Below are 20,131 nucleotides of genomic sequence, written 5' to 3' on the forward strand. Positions count from 1 at the left end.
TTTGAAAGAGATGGGAATACCAGACCACCTGACCTGCCTCTTGAGAAACCTATATGCAGGTCAGGAAGCAACAGTTAGAACTGGACGTGGAACAACAGACCGGTTCCAAATAGGAAAAGGAGTATGTAAGGCTGTATATTGTCTCCCTGCTTATTTAACTTATATGCAGAGTCCATCATGAGAAACGCTGGGCTGGAAGAAGCACAAGCTGGAATTAAGATTGCTGGGGGAAATATCAATAACCTCAGATCTGCAGATGACACCCTTATGGCAGAAAGTGAAGAGGAACTAAAAAGCCTCTTGATGAAAGTGAAAGTGGAGAGTGAAAGTTGTCTTAAAGCTCAACATTCAGAAAACGAAGATCATGGCATCCAGTCCCATCACTTCATGGCAAATAGATGGGGAAACAGTGGAAACAGTGGCAGACTTTATTTTGGGGGGCTCCAAAATTACTGCAGATGGTGATTGCAGCCATGAAATTAAAAGACGCTTACTCCTGGGAAGAGAAGTTATGACCAACCTAGATAGCATATTGAAAAGCAGAGACATTACTTTGCCAACAGAGGTCCATCTAGTCAAGGCTATGATTTTTCCAGTGGTCATGTATGGATGTGAGAGTTGGACTGTGAAGAACGCTGAGCGCTGAAGAATTGATGCTTTTGAACTGAGGTGTTGGAGAAGACTCTTGAGAGTCCCTTGACTGCAGTCCATTCTGAAGGAGATTAGCCCTGGGATTTCTTTGGAAGGAAAGGGCTTCCCTGGTGGCTCAGAGGTTAAAGTGTATGCCTCCAATGTGGGAGACCTGGGTTTGATCCCTGGGTCGGGAAGATCCCCTGGAGAAGGAAATGGTAACCCACTCCCGTATTCTTGCCTGGAGAATCCCATGGACAGAGGAGCCTGGCAGGCTACAGTCCACGGGGTCGCAAAGAGTCGGACATGACTGAGCAACTTCACTCACTTCACTTCACAATGATGCTAAAGCTGAAACTCCAGTACTTTGGCCACCTTATGCAAAGAGCTGACTCACTGGAAAAGTCTCTGATGCTGGGACGGATTGGGGGCAGGAGGAGAAGGGGACGACAGAGGATGAGATGGCTGGATGGCTTCACCAACTCAATGGACGTGAGTCTGCGTGAACTCTAGGAGATGGTTGATGGACAGGGAGGCCTGGTGTGCTGCAGTTCATGGGACCACAAAGAGTTGGACACGACTGAGCAACTGAAGTGAACTGAACTGAATGATTACCCAACGAAACAACTCATCTTGCTGGAGGTTATGTTATTCCTTCAACTCAGTATTAATGATTATATAACAACAATGTATCTTGTTTGAGGACAGGTTTTTCCTTCTTAATAGGAACCTTCTGACTAATCCTGTTATCTTAAGATATACATTGTGGGAGTGGGTCTGGTAAGACCTTTCAAACTTGAGATATTCTTTTAATCTAATTTTAGTAACCAAAAATAAAGTATATAAAGCCCCGCCTAAACTAGACAGCAGGGCACTCTTTGCCCTCTTCTGATGTCTATGTCAGAAGCTTTCTCTGTCCTTTTTGCACTATAATAAAACTTTTGCCACCTGAAGCTCTGAGTGCCTGAAGCCTCATCTCTAGTCCCGAACACTAAATTCTCTTCTTCAGAGATCACGAAACAGACGCGTTCCCCATAAGCTTTCAGTGTCACTATCACACCATAAATCAAAACTAACTTCATTATATACATTAGAGTGCTGTTGAATTATTCATTCACTTTTCAATCTTTTATTCATTAAGTGAACATTTAATATAGCCCATTATGTCAAACATTGCATAAACTTAGAGGCTTAGCCCATGCATGGAGAACTCTTGTCATCAAATGATTTCCTTCTTACAGTTTGAAAATTAGTAAATACAGCAAGTCTCTGCAATGGGGAATGGCCTGGCGGTTCAGCGGTGAGGACTTCGGGCTCTCTCTGCTGAGGCCAGGGTTCAGTTCCTGGTCAGGGTGCTAAGATCCCACAAGCTGCATGGTGCTGCCAAACAGCTTTTTTTAAATCTCTAAGAAACTGAACATAAGTAGGATAAATATTAAACAGATGGCATCTCCCACACACCTAAACACATCATATTGATGTCTTAAGTGGACTCAGAAGACTCAAAGATCCCTATCAAAGTAAGAATAAAATCTCATGAAAAAGACCAAAACATAAGTCAATACATAAAAACACTCTGGTAAAAGCAACATGACCCAGAATTTCCCATGAAATTGCTCTAGGGAGCAATTTAACCTCTATGAAATTATTTAAAGTTGCACTAATATTACTCAGAATTCCACAAAACTGGAATAACTGAATGGGCTTTAGCAGCCAAATGAATAAACAGATGGCAGTACACCCACACAACAGAATATTACTCAGCAATGAGAAAGTGAAAGCGAAGTCACTCAGTCATGTCCAACTCTTTGGGACCCCGTGGACTGTAGCCTACCAGGCTTCTCCATCCATGGGATTCTCCAGGCAAGAATACTGGAGTGGGTTACCATTTCCTTCTCCAGGGGATCTTTCCGACCCAGGGATCGATCCTGGGTCTCCTGCATTGGAGGCAGACGCTTTAACCTCTGAGCCACCAGGGAATGAGAGGGACAAGTGACACAGGCAACATGCTCGGATGAGTCTCAAGGCATCATATCGAGTGATAAAAGACATCACAAGATTTCATTTACAGGCTCTGGAGAAGACAAAACTGTACTGAAGAACAGAGAACTTTCTGCAAGGGAGTGAGTTGACAGAGGGTCTGATTATGAGAGGATAGCGGAAGAAAGTGTTTCAGGTTGATGGAACTGTTCTGAATGGTAGTGGTTACATGAATCTACACAAGTTTTAAAACTCAGAACAGTACACTCAGAAACTGCACACTCTTCTTTAAAAGCATTAATGTATACCGCTGTCATTTGGTCAGTGATTTGCATGGATGAGGAGCTAATCTCTTCATGGGCCCTGTGAAGCAGGTTTTATCCCCATTTTATTTACTTACTCACTTTGTTTTTACTTGGGAATAACTGACATACAACATAACATTAGCTTCAGATGTACAACACGATGATTCAGTGTTTGTTTATACTGCAAAATGATCAACATAATACAGCTAATTAACATTCATCACCACACATAATTACAGAACTTTTTTTTTTGTTTTTTTAATCCCCATGTTAGATATGAGGAAACAGATTCCATAAGGTTAAAGTACAGAAGTTAAATGGGGTCTTTGGGCTAAATGTTAAGTGGTAGAATCCAAGTCTAAACCTGGAGTTGTTCTTCTGAAGTCCTCATTTCACAAGCATTTACTGGAGGGGCTAGGCAGCAAGAACAAGGCTGTCAGCAGTAGGCTCTGCCCCTAAGGCCCACGGTCACGGGTGATGAAGGGGTCACCAGTGTCGTCACCAGAGGGGCGTCCAGGTGGTGAGTGAGCGGACCCCAAAACCTCTTGAGCGAGTCGTGTGTGTTTGTGGTTAACTGTTTATAAAATTTGAAAAAGCCAGGCATTTTAACCGCAGCTGATAAACACCACTGTCTCATCTCACTGTGACCTCCCCTCTGTCACACTGTGTCATTTCGAGCCGTGCTGGTGAGGCCATGGTATTTTTAGGGCACAACAAAAGGGAAGCCGACCTGGAGACAGATTTAATCCAGATTTATCAGGGTATATTTATGAGTTTCCCAGTCTCTTCCACAGACAGTTAAACCCAGAATACCCCTGACATAGCCTGCACCAGCTCACCTAGTGCAGAGACACTGGGGGTCAGTGGCAAACCAGTTAACGTGCTGTCGATCCCAAAGAAGAAATAAAACAGAAAGAAACTTTGAAGATCTCTAAATATTATAGCTTACACATGAATCATGTTGAGGCTTTTCCCAGATTTGGCAACAGTCCTAAAATACTTCATGGCGTTACCAATATTGACTTTTAAACCTAAAAGAAAACTGTCTAAATTACCAAAATCAGAAAAATTCTCTCAATCACACTGGCAGAAGACTGAATTACTCTTTGGTTCTCTCTATGGAAAATGAGATTACAAAACCATGACACAGAGATGCAGGAGTTAGGGCCAAAATACACGCAACAATCAGCAGGAGAGGGATGCCTCAGGAAGCTAGTCAATACAGTACTATGCTAATTTTCTAGATTTCTGTGACGTTTGCAGGTTGCTTAGCTTTTAAAAATTCTTTTTTTATTTTTTAATTTTTTTATTTTTACTTTATTTTACTTTACAATACTGTATTGGTTTTGCCATACATTGACATGAATCCACCACGGGTGTATACAAGCTCCCAATCCTGAATCCCCCTCCCACCTCCCACCCCATATCATCTCTCTGGATCATCCCCATGCACCAGCCCCAAGCATCCTGTATCCTTAACGTCATTTATTTTCCCAATCCAAAGAAATATTCACTTTTGGACGCACATAGAGATTATTATACTTTTAAATGAGATAAGTCAGACAAAGAAAGGCAAATATCATCTATCAGTCATATGTGAAATGTCTTTTTTAAAAAGGACAAAAATGCACTAATTTACAAAACAGAAACAGACTTAGAGATTTCAAAAGCAAACTTATGGGTAGCAAAGGGGAAACATGGAGGGAGGCGGGTAGGTTAGGAGCTTGAGATGAACATACACACCCCACTGTATATAGGATATGGCCAACAAGGACCCGCTGTTACAGCAGAGGGAACTCTACTCGATACTCTTTGATATGAGAAAAGAATTTAAAAAGAATGCCAATACAATATTGTACAGTAATTAGCCTCCAATTAAAATAAATTTAAATTAAAAAATAAAATAAAAAAATTAAAAGAATGAATATACATGTATATGCGTAACTGAATCACTTTGATGTACATCTGAAACTTAACACAACATTGTAAATCAATTATACTCCAATAAAATAAAAATTAAAAAAGAGAAATATTCACTTTTACACCCTAATTCACTTCAAAAAGGTCTCTCCCAAGCCTCACAAGCCCCAGATCGCCTCCTACACACCATGGTGTCCCAGCACCATGAAAGCAAGCCGGTGCTGTGGGAAGCACCAGGCCATCTAAGTCAATACTTTAATTAAAAATGTTGATAAAACGCACAATGTAAAACGGACCATTTTAACTGATTCTAAGTGTACAGTCCAGCAGCGCTGAGTATATTCACATTATCCTGCCCTCACTCTCCAGACCTTTCTCATCTTGCAAAACTGAAGCTTTGCACCCACTTATCCCTTAGTTCCCCCTGCCTCCCCTCCAGCCCTAGCACAGCCCTTTCTTTCTCAAAGATGGGGACCTGTTCGAGGTAGCTCGTGTTAGTTGGAACACATAGTATTTGTCCTTTTGTGACGGGGTCATGTCCTTGAGGTGCATCCATTATTGTAGCATTTGTCAGAATCCCCTTCCTTTTCATGGCTGAAGGCCATGCCACTGAAGGTCCCTGCCACATTCAGCTTATTCTTTCATCCATCAGTGGATGCTTGGGTTGCTTCCGCCATTTTATCACTGCAAGTAACGTCATGACCACATAGGTGTGTATAAAGACATCTTCCAGTCCCTGCTTTCAACACTTGCACTCATATCCGAGCTCTGATACTTAAGAACTCTATTTCGGTTCGCTCCTCTGTAAATCGCAGATGATAATAATACACCTCTCACAATATTACTGTAAGGATTAGCTGAATTAATATACATAAAGCACTTAAAATAGTAGCTGAGGGAATTCCCTGGTGGTTTAGTGGTTAGGACTTGGTGCTTTCACCCTCAGGGCTAAGGTTCCATCCCCAGCAGGGAAAAAAAAAAACCAAAACAATAGTTGGCAAATAAGTACTACATTATTATTTGCTATTATTATTTGAAAAAATTAATCTTTTACTCAAATTTATAAATCTTTATTGAGATCTTTGCTTCTTTTCAGTATTTAATATATATATATTTTTTTAATACATAGGGGCATTTTGTATATTTGCTCTTTCCTGATAAATTATTATTGTTGTTTCTTCTTAATAGTATAAAAATCAGTTTTCAATTTTTTTTGTTTGTTTTATAAAACAATATGGGGATTTTCTGCAATCTTATCGGCTTCACCATATGCAGTCATTCTTTCTTTCTATAAATGTTTACCAGTCAGGCATTAATTTCATTTCATAAAGCTTTAATTGATTTATACTAGCAATCCCCAGCTTTATTGAAACTTTGCATGTCCATATTTAACTTCAATATATTCATTTAATGAATATTTAGGGCAAGAATTCTGTATAACAGGATACTGTTCTAGGATATGGAGCTGCAATTCTTAAAAGAAAAATAATTTTAATAGCTTAAATGTGTATTGGGAACATATAAGTCTTATGTGAAAAACATAAGAAAAAATACTTTGCTTCTAAAAATCACTTATTTTTCTAATTTCCTTCTTAGAGTATCAAACACAAAAAGAGAACTGAAGGGCATATTTTAGAAACTGCCAGTAATTTAACATATTTTAAGTTTCCTTTCTTTGTATTATACTTTCATATAAACAATTTATGTAGAAAACTCTAATAGGACTTTGTCTAGAAATTAATTTTCTCAGCCCCACAGAAAATGAATGTATAGAAAGCTGAACAGACACTAGGGAATGAGGATAATTATAGGTCAAACTGAAAACTGAGTGCCTCCACTGATATCTAAAAAAAAATGTTCAAGGCTGAGAGAAATACTATTAATAAGTCCATCTCAAATAATTCTCATACATATATAATTAGGAAAAATATGTATATATGTTAGATAAACTCTTGAGTGAAAAACAGCATATAAATTCCAAAATAAGGAGTTTTGACTATGATTGATCTAAGGACCCTTGAATTTTGAAATTCTTAGACAGGTTGATTTCTAAAACATCCCTAGAATTAATGGTTGCTTTGTTGATTATAAATTTTTCATGTTTATAATTATTTCAAGGTAAATCATTCCCTTTATCACTTTTATCATTTCCTGTTCAATTGTTTTGGAAGTTTGAGATCCATCCTTGTTTTGTTGTGTCTCTAGTCAATGTTCTATGCTTTATGAGTCATTCTTGATAATGCTTCATGATTTACACATATTAAAGAAATCAGTGATTTCTCTCTTCCTGAATCGTCTTCACTGGATGTTCCCTTTTCCTCAAATACACTCAGTGTTTTACCATTAGGTTTTAAATTGTGCCCAAAGCAAAATGAATGCTTATTTACCCAACTTGAAAATAAACTTTCCAGCAAAACATTATTCCTAGATATTTCATAATTATCTAATGCCTCGACATTAGAGAAATATACCCTTTTTGCTTCTATTTCAAAATATTGAGCTACTGCATTAAGATACCTACAAGTAAGTTATCATTTGACATTGACAAAGCAAAGGTCAAACCAAAGCCCTGAAAGCCCTTGGGCCACCTTCTCAGCTCACATCCATGTCCCCCATGAAGCGCCAACAAAGCCCCTTCCTTTTCGAGTCCTCCAGATTTTTCCTTTCTCCACTCTTTACCAAACTCATCCTTCAGGCCTGAGCATAAACACAAACCTTCCTTTTTAATACTTTTTAAAAATTTTTTTCTAGTTTTATTGGGATATAATTAACATACAGCACTATATAAGATTAGGGAGTACATCATAAAGATTTGACTTATGCATACTGTGAAACGATTATGACAGTAAGTTTAGTGAATACCCCTTGTCTTATATAGATATGAATTCTAACAAAGGAAAAAAAAAATCTCCTTGTGATGAGAACTCTTACAGTCTACTCTCTTCACAATGTGAGTAGCCACCAGTGCTAACTACAGTCATCATGTTTTACATTACATTCCTAGAGCCTCTTGATGAAAGTGAAAGAGGAGAGTGAAAAAGTTGGCTTAAAATCCAACATTCAGAAAACTAAGATCATGGCATCTGGTCCCATCACTTCATGTAAAATAGACAGGGAAACAGTGGAAACAGTGACAGACTTATTTTGGGGGGCTCTAAAATCACTGCAGATGGTGGTAAGTTTGCAGCCATGAAATTAAAAGACGCTTGCTCTTTGGAAGGAAAGTTATGACCAACCTAGATAGCATATTAAAAGGCAGTGACATTACCTTGCCAACAAAGGTCGGTCTAGTCAAGGCTATGGTTTTTCCAGTAGTCATGAATGGATGTGAGAGTCGGACTGTGAAGAAATCTGAGTGCTGAAGAATTGATGCTTTTGAACTGAGGTGTTGGAGAAGACTCTTGAGAGTCCCTTGGACTGCAAGGAGATCCAACCAGTCCATTCTAAAGGAGATGAGCCCTGGGTGTTCACTGGAGGGACTGATGCTGAAGCTGAAACTGCAATACTTGGCCACCTGATGCGAAGAGCTGACTCATTGGAAAAAAACCCTGATGCTGGGAAAGATTGAGGGCAGGAGGAGAAGGGGATGACAGAGGCTAAAATGGCTGGCTGGCATCACTGACTCGATGGATGTGAGTTTGGGTGGACTCCGGGAGCTGGTGCTGGACAGGGAGCCTGGTATGCTGCAGTCCACGGGCTCACAGAGAGTGGGCACGGCTGAACGCCTGAGCTGACTGATGACTGGAAGTTTGTGCCTTTTGACCACCTTCACCCACTTTGCCCCTGCTGCCACACCACCGCTGATGACTGGTGACCACAAAGCTGGTCTCTTCTACAATTGTTTTATTTTACATAAGAGTGAGATCGTACAGCATTTGTCTTTCTCCGACTTAGCAAAATGCCTTAAAAGTCCATCCAGGTTGTAACAAGTGGCAGGATTTCCACCTTCTTTAATAACTGAGTAATAGTGCACTGTGTATATGCATACCACACTTTCTTGATCTGTCTGTTCATCAGTGGAGACTTCGGCTGCTCCCCAGCCTCGGCTGTGGCGACTGCTGCTGCAGGGAACCTCGGGGTGCAGACGCCTCTTTAACACGGTGCTTTCATTTCCTTTGGGTATATTCATTCCCGGGGGTGAAACTGCTGATTCATAGGAAAACCGTACTTTTATTTTTCTGAGGAGCTTCCATACTGTTTTCTACAGTGACTGTATCAATTTAGATTTTGCACCAATAATGTACAAGGATGCTCTTTTTCTCCACACCCTTGCCAGCATTTGTTATCTCTAGTCTTTGTCGATGGCCATTCTACAGGTGAGGTGGTTTCAATTTGCATTTTCCTAATGAACTGTGGTGTTGGAGAAGACTCTTGAGAGTCCCTTGGACTGCAAGGAGATCCAACCAGTCCATTCTAAAGGAGATCAGCCCTGGGATTTCTTTGGAAGGAATGATGCTAAAGCTGAAACTCCAATACTTTGGCCACCTCATGCAAAGAGTTGACTCATTGGAAAAGACTCTGATGCTGGGAGGGATTGGGGGCAGGAGGAGATGGGGACGACAAAGGATGAGATGACTGGATGGCATCACTGACTCGATGGACATGAGTTTGGGTGAACTCTGGGAGTTGGTGATGGACAGGGAGGCCTGGTGTGCTGTGATTCATGGGGTCACAAAGAGTCGGACACGACTGAGCGACTGAACTGAACTGAATGATTCTGGAGGGGCTTCCCTGGTAGCTCAGACGGTAAAGTGTCTGCCTACAATGCAAGACACCTGGGTTCGATCCCTGGGTCAGGAAGATCCCCTGGAGAAGGAAATGGCAATCCACTCCAGTATTCTTGCCTCGAAAATCCCATGGACTAGGGAGCCTGGTAGGCTACAGTCCATGGGGTCGCAAAGAGTCAGACAAGGCTGAGCGACTTCGCTTTCACTTTAATGATTCTGGAGGTGGAACATCTTTTCATGTACCTGTTGGCTATTCCCATATCTCTTTTGGAAAAATATCTATGCGGGTCCTTTCCCCATTTTTACACTGAAAGACTTGCTTTTGTTTTGCTGTTGTTGCTATTGAATTGTATGAGTTCCTTACATATTTTGATGAACCAATCCCTTATCAGCTAGACTATTTGCAAATACTTTTTCCCGTTCTGTTCCATGTCTTTTCATTTTGTTCACTGTTTCTTTTTGCTGTGCAGAAGCTTTTAGCTTGATGTAGTCCACTCGTTTACTTTCGTTTTTGTGGCTTGTGTTTTAGCACATCTAAACCATCACTGACAACGCCAGCGCCAAGGAGCCATTTCTCCTTTGTTTTCTCCTACGAGTCTTACAGTCTCAGGTCTTACATTTATGTCTTTAATCCATTCAAGTTAATCCTTGTGGAAACGGATCTAAGTTTTGTTCTTTCACATGTAAAAGTTCAGTCTTGCCAGCACCACTTATTGAAGACTGTCTCTTGTCTTTTTAGTATTCTTGACTCCATTGTCAAATATTAGTTGACATATGTTTGGGCTTATTTCTGAGTTCTCGATTCTGTTCCATTAATCTATTTGTCTTTTTTCATGCCAGCACCATACTGTTTTAAGTACTGTAGCTTGAAATCAGAAAGTGTGACACTTCACCCTTTCTTCTTTCTCAAGATTACTTTGGATTTTCAGGTCTCTTGGTTTCATATAAGTTATAATACTTTTTTCTACTTCTATTCAGAGAAGGCAATGGCACCCCACTCCAGTACTCTTGCCTGGAGAATCCCAGGGACGGGGGAGCCTGGTGGGCTGCTGTCTATGGGGTCACACAGAGTCAGACACGACTGAAGTGATTTAGCAGCAGCAGCAGCAGCAGCAGCTACTTCTATTAAAAAAAACTGCCACTGGACGCTTAATAGGGACTGTGTTAAATCTATACATAGTTTGGGGGTAGTATGGAAATTACAACAATATTAATTCTTCCAGTACATGAACACAGCACACCTTTCAATTTATTTGTGTCTTCTTCAGTTTCTTTCATCAGTGTCTTGTAGTTTTCAGAGCAGAGGTATTTCACCTCCTGGGTTAAGTTTATTCCTAAAAATTCAATTGCTTTTGATGCTATTGTAAATGGAATTGTTTTATTTCTTTTTCAAATAGTACATTGTTAGTATACAGAAACACTACTGATTTTTCAGCAATACTTTATCATATTCAATTTTCCTCAATTAACTGATTAGCTCTAACAATTTTCTGGTGATGTCTTTAGTACTTTTCTCTATATAAAATCATGTCATCTGGAGAAACAATTTTACATCTTCCTTTTCAATTTTGATGCTTTTTGTTGCTTGTTTTGTCTAGGACTTCCCAGTGCCATGTTGAACAGAAGTCGTGAGCAAGCTTGTGTTGTTCCTGACCTTAGAGAAAAAGTTTTCAACCTTAACATTTTGTAAACTGATTTGGGATTGAGGAGATTGAGTGATAGTGGTCAAAAGGTACAAATGACAAGTTATAAGATAAGTGAATACCGAGGACTCAATGTACAGCACAATGCTCAGACAGAGGACCCCTTGAGACCTGACTTGCCTGCCCGTCAGGTCTCTCCGCACGACCTTGCCATGGGTGGGATCTCCCGTGCTGGCTCCCGGCATCTACCACTGCTGCATGGTATTTTGAAAGTTGCTAAGAGACTAAATCCTAAAAGTTCTCATCACAAGAGAAAAATTTATACAATTGATTTAAATAATTATGGCCAAGCTACTATTTTTTGCCCCCTTTAGACAGCAAATTCCATTACAAGTGAATTCATATTCCATGCTTATTATAGCAAATGCTAAGCTTATAAAAGATCATTTGTAAATTTGAGTAGAATAATTGGCAAACTTAAAATGATATGACTCGATGAAAAAACAGAGCTGAGTGCTTTGCTAGACCCCATTTCAGCTACCAACTTCTTATTGATGATCTACGTGACCAAAGATGTGACGATCTACGTGACCAAAGATAATATGTTCGGGGAGGGGGAGAAAAAGCCAATAATAAAGGGGATTAGTAAAAACAGAATAAATGTCTATTACTCCCTGCAACAGAAAAGCAGCCAAACAAGCAGAGGATAATCGGCTTAAACTGAACTAGAATCAAAGAAAGTTGTGGCAAAACCTTCCATACAAGAAAACTAAAAACTTCCTGTTAATATTTCTTTCATTTATTTCCTATTTTAAAAGCAACTTATATAAGAAGACTATAAACACATCTATAAATCCTCAAAATCCAAAAACCACCACAATGATGTACACTTGACTAGCTTTGCCTGTGTGGGTTTTTTTTTGTTTCAGTCTGTGCATTTTTATGTGGTCACTATCTTGCAAACAGTGATGATATGCATGGTTCTATAACTCACCAAACTCTAGCGAGCACAATGGAGTATTACTCAGCCATTAAAAAGAATACATTTGAATCAGTTCTAATGAGGTGGATGAAACTGGAGCCTATTATACAGAGTGAAGTAAGCCAGAAAGAAAAACACCAATACAATATACTAATGCATATATATGGAATTTAGAAAGATGGTAATGATAACCCTGTATGCAAGACAGCAAAAGAGACACAGATGTTTAGAACAGTCTTTTGGACTCTGTGGGAGAGGGAGAGGGTGGGATGATTTGGGAGAATGGCATTGAAACATATATAATATCATATATGAAACGAATCGCCAGTCCAGGTTCAATGCAGGATACTGTATGCTTGGGGCTGGTGCACTGGGATGACCCAGAGGGATGGTATGGGGAGGGAAGAGGGAGGGGGGTTCAGGATGGGGAACACATGTACACCTGTGGCGGAGTCATGCTGATATATGGCAAAACCAATACAATATTGTAAAGTAATTAACCTCCAATTAAAACAAATAAATTTATATATAAAAAAGCAACGCTATCAGTTAGACATCTATTTTGGATTTTTACACTGTTTCCGCGTTTCCTATTACAACCAATGAAGAACATGAAAAAATAGCTAAAATAAGATTAGAGTAGAAAGACCAAAATTTAAACAGCATCTTCTCTTGTTCTTAAAATAAGAAAAAATATTTATGATGCACAATCTTTAGCAAAATGACTTCACACATATGAAAACTTCCAGCACTACAAAAGCAAACAAAATAAATTAAAACCTTTCAAAAATGAAAAGAACAGTGACTGAACTTGTTCATTTTTAAACTTCTACCTGAACTGCTGTGTTAGCCAACCTGCCTTTAAGCACCCTGCTGCTGCCTATCAAATTGCTTCTACCCAGAACTTCCTGTGCCGAACCCTGCTCTCCAGGGTCTTCCAGAAGTAAAGCACAGCAAGTCCTGAAGCCCTGCCTCTGTCCCCTAGCTCCCCCAGACAACAGTGGAACCACACTTCCTCATCTGCGGGCTCCTCGATGGCCAAGACTGGGGTTCTCAGATGTTAGCTTGCATTAGAATTACGGGGGAGTGGGGTCTTGTCAGAACGCAGACTGCTGGTCCAACCACAGACGTTTCTGACTCAGGAGGTCTAGGGTGAGTTGCAACCTGTGGTATTTCTAACTAGTTCCCAGGGGATACTGATGCTGCTCTGAGGAACCAATAGCCCACCCAGCACCGACTCTTGCAAGAAGTCTTCTCAGTTTTCATGCCTTTCAATGACCTCAGCTGTCACAAGTGTCGTCTTGATAAACTATACCACACGACTTATCACGCTTATACTATACACCCTCATGGCTGTACTCTCCTGGTTTCACATCTTCTTTTCACACCACAAGACCGTGAGTCCCTCAAGGGCAGTAAACCCAAGAAACAGCACTCTTGTGACTTAAAATCATCCCAGGATGGGCACTCAGATACGTAGACATGCTTACACTATACAGGCTCTGAGTTCACAAGCAAACAATGTGAATTTTAAATCTCAAGCAAATTTAACTGTACTAAAATGCCTATTTGTTAGACATTAGCTAGGGTGGGCTTCCCTGGGGGCTCAGTTGGTAAAGGATCTGCCTGGAATGCAAGAGACCACTTGTACTGCAGGAAGACCCGGCTTCCATCCCTGGGTCGGGAAGATCCCCTGGAGGAGGGCATGGCAACCCACTCCAGTGTTCTTGCCTGGGAAATCGCATGGACAGAGGAGCCTGGCGGGCTACAGTCCATGGGGTCGCAAGGGTCAGACACGACTGAGCGGCTGAAGCAGCAGCAGACATTATGTTAGATGTTTTCAAACACACAATGTCAACAAATACTAAAGTAAGTTTAATCCTTAGATTACATGTTTATCATCTGTCTTCCTCTATCAGAAAGTGACCATGAGGGAATCAAGCTTATAGTCCTTATTCTCCAAAACTACACTTCCGTAACATGTACGCAAGCTGAATAAACAGCTAGAGAAACGAGTCGTACCTGGCCACATTCCAGCTACAACTCACCACTGAAATCAACGTTTCTAGAAAAGATTATTCAACCTTTGGTCAAATCATCCAGATCAATGTTACATCTTCAGGATGTTTTAAGGAGTAGATTAAAACACACACACACACACACACACATACACAGAAGCAGTTAGATGGCTTATCTTTCACAGGTTTTCTATTTTTAAAAATCTGTTATATGAAACAAAATTTTAAATGCTGAAAAAAGTCTATTAAATAGATGCAATGATTTCTATTACACATTTTTTCTATATGTACAGTTAACAAACAAAATTTTTATAAAGAGAAGCGCTGACCAAAACAAGGTCTTTTCAACACTCTGTCAGCTCATAACATTTTCACTAGTTAGAATCCCTTGCGAACAAAAGTTTTACTTAGGAAGTGCAGTAGCAGTGCTGAGTGCACAGACATTGGCTGCCACCAACAGGGATTTCACAGAGAATATATAAAAGCTGCTTCAATCTAGCCTGTAACAAAGCTGCTCAATTTATTTGAATTAATTTCATAATCACTAACAAATTTGTGATGATCTGATTTAACCTTTGAAATTATCAAAATCCCCATCAACTTGATTGGATTGCTGAGGAGCTCAAACACTCTCTAAAAAGAATATATGAAAGATGCATTTTTAACAGCAATATTTAAAGTTAACAGAATTAATGAAATATATCAAATAATCCTTTACAAATGAATTAACATCAACTTTATCCCCCTTCTACTTACCAGATGGTGAACTCATGTTTATTTATAGTTCAGATCAAGGCACGTAACAGTCAACACATTTTCTGTTTTCCATTATGAAAAAAATATGCAAGCTTTATGTGAAAATATAACTTCAATTTTTGAGAGAGCAAGTACAAGGAAAAGAGATAAAGTGCCCAGAGTGAAGTTCCCAGTAAACCATTTCAATTATGTTTATTCTTACTCATGGTATGTATTAATGGGTCCACCCTTGTGGCTCAGATGGTAAAGAATCTGCCTGCAATGCAGGAGACCCAAGTGTGATCCTTGGGTCAGGAAGATCCTCTGGAGAAGGGAATGGCAACCACTCCAGTATTCTTGCCTGGGAAGTCCATAGGGTCACAAAGAGTCAGACACAACTGAGCAACTCACACACACACCTCTCAGTGGCTAACACACCACTGATCAGTGTCTTATTTTCTGAAATCTTTTAACACCGTAATTCATGCTTTGTTAACCTGATATCCTGCTCCGTTACATATACTAGCATAGAGACTCGGAGAAGGCCATGGCACCCCACTCCAGGACTCTTGCCTGGAAAATCCCATGGACGGTGGGCTGCAGTCCATGGGGTCACTAAGAGTCGGACACGACTGAGCGACTTCACTTTCACTTTTCACTTTCATGCACTGGAGAAGGAAATGGCAACCCACTCCAGTGTTCTTGCCTGGAGAATCCCAGGGACAGGGGAGCCCGGTGGGCTGCCATCTATGGGGTCACACAGAGTCGGGCACGACTGAAGTGACTTAGCAGCAGCAGCAGCAGCTACTTCTATTTAAAAAAACCTGCCACTGGAAGTTTAATAGGGACTGTGTTAAATCTATAGATAGCTTGGGGTAGTATGGAAATTACAGCAGCAGCACAGAAACTGTATGTCATATACCAAGCAGGGCTGATGCTACCCAATCCACATTTTAGGGTGCATATAGTAGGTTTAGGGGACGTAATATGAATCTCATTAGTTCTAAGTATGAAAGATCTAACAGTTTTATTTGAATGAAAATTAAATTCCATCTCAAGAATCATGGAGAGGGGAAAAAAATACAGTAACTACATTCTTTGAGAAAAAAAAAAAAAAGAAACCATTCATGTAAACATTGGAGGCAGCTAACAGCACCAATGTTTTCATTCTTAATTACCTGACATTTACAGATACATATGATAGTGAGATGGTCTGCAACTATATTTTAGACATAGAAATATAATAATAATAATAAATGTTAGCCAGAAAAGATGGCACTGCTACTTATCATTCTTAAATAATTTGAGTTCAGTCAATCACTCTCTTGAATACACAGTTTCCCTTTACAAAACGAATTATCACAGTCACATCTGGGGGGGTTTAAACAAAATCCACATATTTTAAGTTTTATTCTACTACCAGAAGATTCCAAATAGAGCCATGCTGTCTTCACGCACCCCTTCTAATACCACCAATACTATCAACTAATAATTGTGACCCTTCTAATACCACCAATACTATCAACTAATAATTGTGACCCTTCTAATACCACCAATACTATCAACTAATAGTTGTGAGTAAAGGAGCACAGTGGAGGTGTCAGCTCTTCCCACGCCTGCCGAGATCCTCGAACAGCACTTAGGGTGTGAGCTGTGCTCCATCTCAGACTGCTCTTTCAAAACACGCAACTAGCTGGATCTGCATCATATCCTAATGTTTGTTTATTAATTTTATATTTGTACTTTGAGATTTGTGTAGATGCTGAATAGTTCATCAGGCTGAGTCTTGAAGAGTACCAGCTGGGCCCGTCAAATTTACTTTGCATAAAATTCAGCATAAAATATAACAGTTAGTGAAACAATTCACAACCTGGATAATTTTCTTTCTTCCCTGAGTTCTTCCCAAATGGAAGTAGAGCTGTGAGAATGTACAGGTCTCAGTGCTTTCTGAGGAAATGTTTATATAGTCTCTAAAAGAGTATAAGAACTTATAAGGGAAATAAATGCTATCTCCAATTTCCAAACATTACTGAAAATCAACTGTTTAGGATTTAGGATCAGAGGTCAACCTTCAAAAGACAGTTGGCCTCAAAAGTACAGATAGAACTTGATGCATTTAAAACAGAAACAGTAAGAGTGAAGACTTCTGAAATTTAAATCCTTGCGGCCATGCGGTGGTTCGCCTTCCCCAAACCCTCTTCTCTTCCACTCAGCGCAGACAGTGACTGCTGTCTACTTCACAAGACCAGTTGTCCGGGTCCCCTCACAAGACCACTCTGGCTCACTATCAGACTAACTAGGAAAAAGCAGAAACTTCTCTGTCTTCTTCTATTTGATGGACTGTGAATTCCTTAGAAACTTGATCATTCCAGGACCTAAGAAGTGCTTCACACATAGTTTGCTGAGTAAATAGAAAGCCAAGGTCTCTCAAGGGATTTTAAAACATATATTAAACAACTCCTTCCTTCAAGAAGCTTTTAAATAACTATGGGGGAGATAAGAAGAACATAAAAGTAGTTCTGGTGTCAGTATAACCTGATCACCAAGTGTAGCAAAAGGGTCAGAGTGGGTCACTTGGAGGAAGAGAATGTAACCGTCCCTGATGTAATCATTTATTAAATAAAAACCACCCACAGTGGTGTTTACAGAATCGCCTAGTATGCACCAAGTACGCTGTTAGGTGAGAAAAACCAAAATAACCACAACACACTTAGTCTACGCCCCCAACCTGCTCGTGGAGTTACCGCCCAGTAATTCTATCAAGAACTAGACACTGAACCTCCAGGGATCCCTATGCTTCTCCTGGCACAGTTTCAACACCTACCAAGTGAACCCAGGTTTAATCCCCATTCATGTAACCAGATGTAAAGGGTGAATGTATGTGAAGTGCCTTGAAAACTACAGCTGCACTATGGTCATGATATTAATCCACTCTAAATATTATCATAGTTTAAATAAAATGTGCCATTCATTCTCTATTTTTTAAGCACTTTGCCTTCTAAGCACCAAGCAAACAGTAGATACTGAGTAAAATACTAAATGAGAGAGAAACTAGCTTTTTTAATAGCACAGAGTCATCATTAAAACAGTAAACACATTCAAGCAGTATAAAAGCTGGCCTTTTAAAAGGCAAATATGATTTTGTAATTTAAATAACCCTTTATTTATTTGTTTAAAAATTTGCATTTTCATATATCTTTCTCTAGGCAGAATATGCCTTTACACAATTTTCTGCCCCATAATGTAGATCATTTCCATGCGAGGCTGGTTTCTCAGTGTTTAAAAAAATAAATATTTATTGAGTACTTACAATGCGCAAGGTATTGTGCAAATTATTTATTACAGCACAGCTTTCGTTACTTCATTTTCTTTTACCAAACTGACACACAAAGTGAAATAATTTGGGCAGGCTCGTCTCATTTTCAACAAACTGTCCTCCAAGATCTTTCTAGCTATCACACTTCTTCTTTCTGGGTTTACACATGGAAATGCAAACATTCCCTAAAAAATCCTCCCCACAAAAACTGTCTTCCTCAAGACATTTTCAATGAGAGGGGTTGGGAGCAGAATAAAGTTTACTTGAGAAAAAACAGAATTTTTTTAAAAAGTATAAGAAGACAGTGAGGGAAAAGACACAGGATGTTTCAGAGAACCATCACTACTTCAATCTGTAACCACACAGATGAAATCAAGACATTTAACTGGCTTTCTACATCTCAAAGAAGATTGGGCAGTGCTTTCTCATGCCACTCACGCAAGCTCATCACTACATTTTGCCTTTAAACAGCCTGCAGGGGCCAGGCTATAGAATCTCACTGAATTTGAAGGGGGTGCAGATACATTCTTGCGATGAACTCTCTGGAAAAGGAGGCAGAAAGTGTCTTAGCAGACCCCAGCCCTGGCGGCAGAATTAAACGCTCTTTTCACGCCCTCCCACTGCCAACCACCTCACCCTGGTTCCTACTGATGCATCCTGTGATGCGGTCACTTCTTGGCCTGCTCTCACCACTGGACAGTGAGCCCCAAGGGGCCGCTTCACTCACATTCTCAGTTGTAGCAGCAGTCTAGCCCTGCACAGGGTCACTTTCAAAATCATCTTCCTATAAGAACAAGGTTTTCTTCCAGCATAACTGAGTACTGTTTCAATCACACATTGCTATTCTTAATAATCATTTAACTCCTGAGTATATGTATCAAGTATTTTAAAGGATTATTTGGTTAACTAGTATAGAGGACAGATTCAGGAGATATGGAGCGATGCATTCAAATATTTATAAACTTTAAAAGAAAACTATCTCTGTCATGCTAAAGTGAAGGTGAAAAGTCACTCAGTCGTGTCTGAGTCTTTGCGACCCCATGGATGGTATCCATGGAATTCTCCAGGCCAGAATACTGGAGTGGGTAGCTACTCCCTTTTCCAGGGGATCTTCCCAACCCAGGGATCGAACCCAGGTCTTCCGCATTGCAGGCGGATTCTTTACCAGCTGAGCCACAAGGGAAGCCCAAGAATACTGAAGTGGGTAGCCTATCCCTTCTCCAGAGGATCTTCCCAACCCAGGAATCAAACCAGGGTTTCCCACATTGCAGGCGGATTCTCTACCAGCTGAGCCTCCACTAGGACAGTCTGCAATCCCTTTCATTTTCTAAGTTTGCTCAATTTTGTATTTAACAGACAGCACATATATTTTGAACTTTGTATTTTATATTGGAGTGTAACTGATTAACAATGCTGACATCATGTAATTTGGGATCATTATATAGCAAGTTGAAATTTGCATCTTGCCTTAAGCACAACTCAGTCATACTTAAAAGTTTCAAACATCTCAAATTATTTTCAAATGTGTAAGGTTTGCAACAAATGAAATATGCCATGCCAAGCTTTATTCTTACTATTAGTGCTATGAACCTTTTGAAAAAAACACGCCTGTCTCTGATGTATGTATGTTTCTCTCTCTTTCTCCTTTGTCCCCTCCCTTTCAAGCCACACATACAGGCACACACATTCATACACACCCGTGGACATGTACTTTAAAGACCATGTTGTGCTTCAATATCCAAAGCTCTCTTTCTAAAAAATTAACCTCTTTCTTCTTGTAAAAATTATGTTAGAAAGTTACAGAAGCTTTCCTCTGTAGAGTAAGGAAAGTTGGCCTCAAGCACAATACTCAGTACCACAGTTCTAACAGCGTGA

At 39.9% G+C, this 20,131-nt stretch overlaps 1 protein-coding gene across 1 annotated transcript in view; it reads right to left on the reverse strand.

Annotated features, from left to right (window-relative positions):
- PDE10A (phosphodiesterase 10A) overlaps positions 1–20,131 on the reverse strand; it is a 266,943-nt gene that overhangs the window by 128,795 nt on the left and 118,017 nt on the right. The gene's annotated exons all lie outside the window — the stretch shown is intronic.

This window comes from Capricornis sumatraensis, chromosome 13 (assembly GCF_032405125.1).
Source record: "Capricornis sumatraensis isolate serow.1 chromosome 13, serow.2, whole genome shotgun sequence".
Taxonomy (NCBI): Eukaryota; Metazoa; Chordata; class Mammalia; order Artiodactyla; family Bovidae; genus Capricornis; species Capricornis sumatraensis.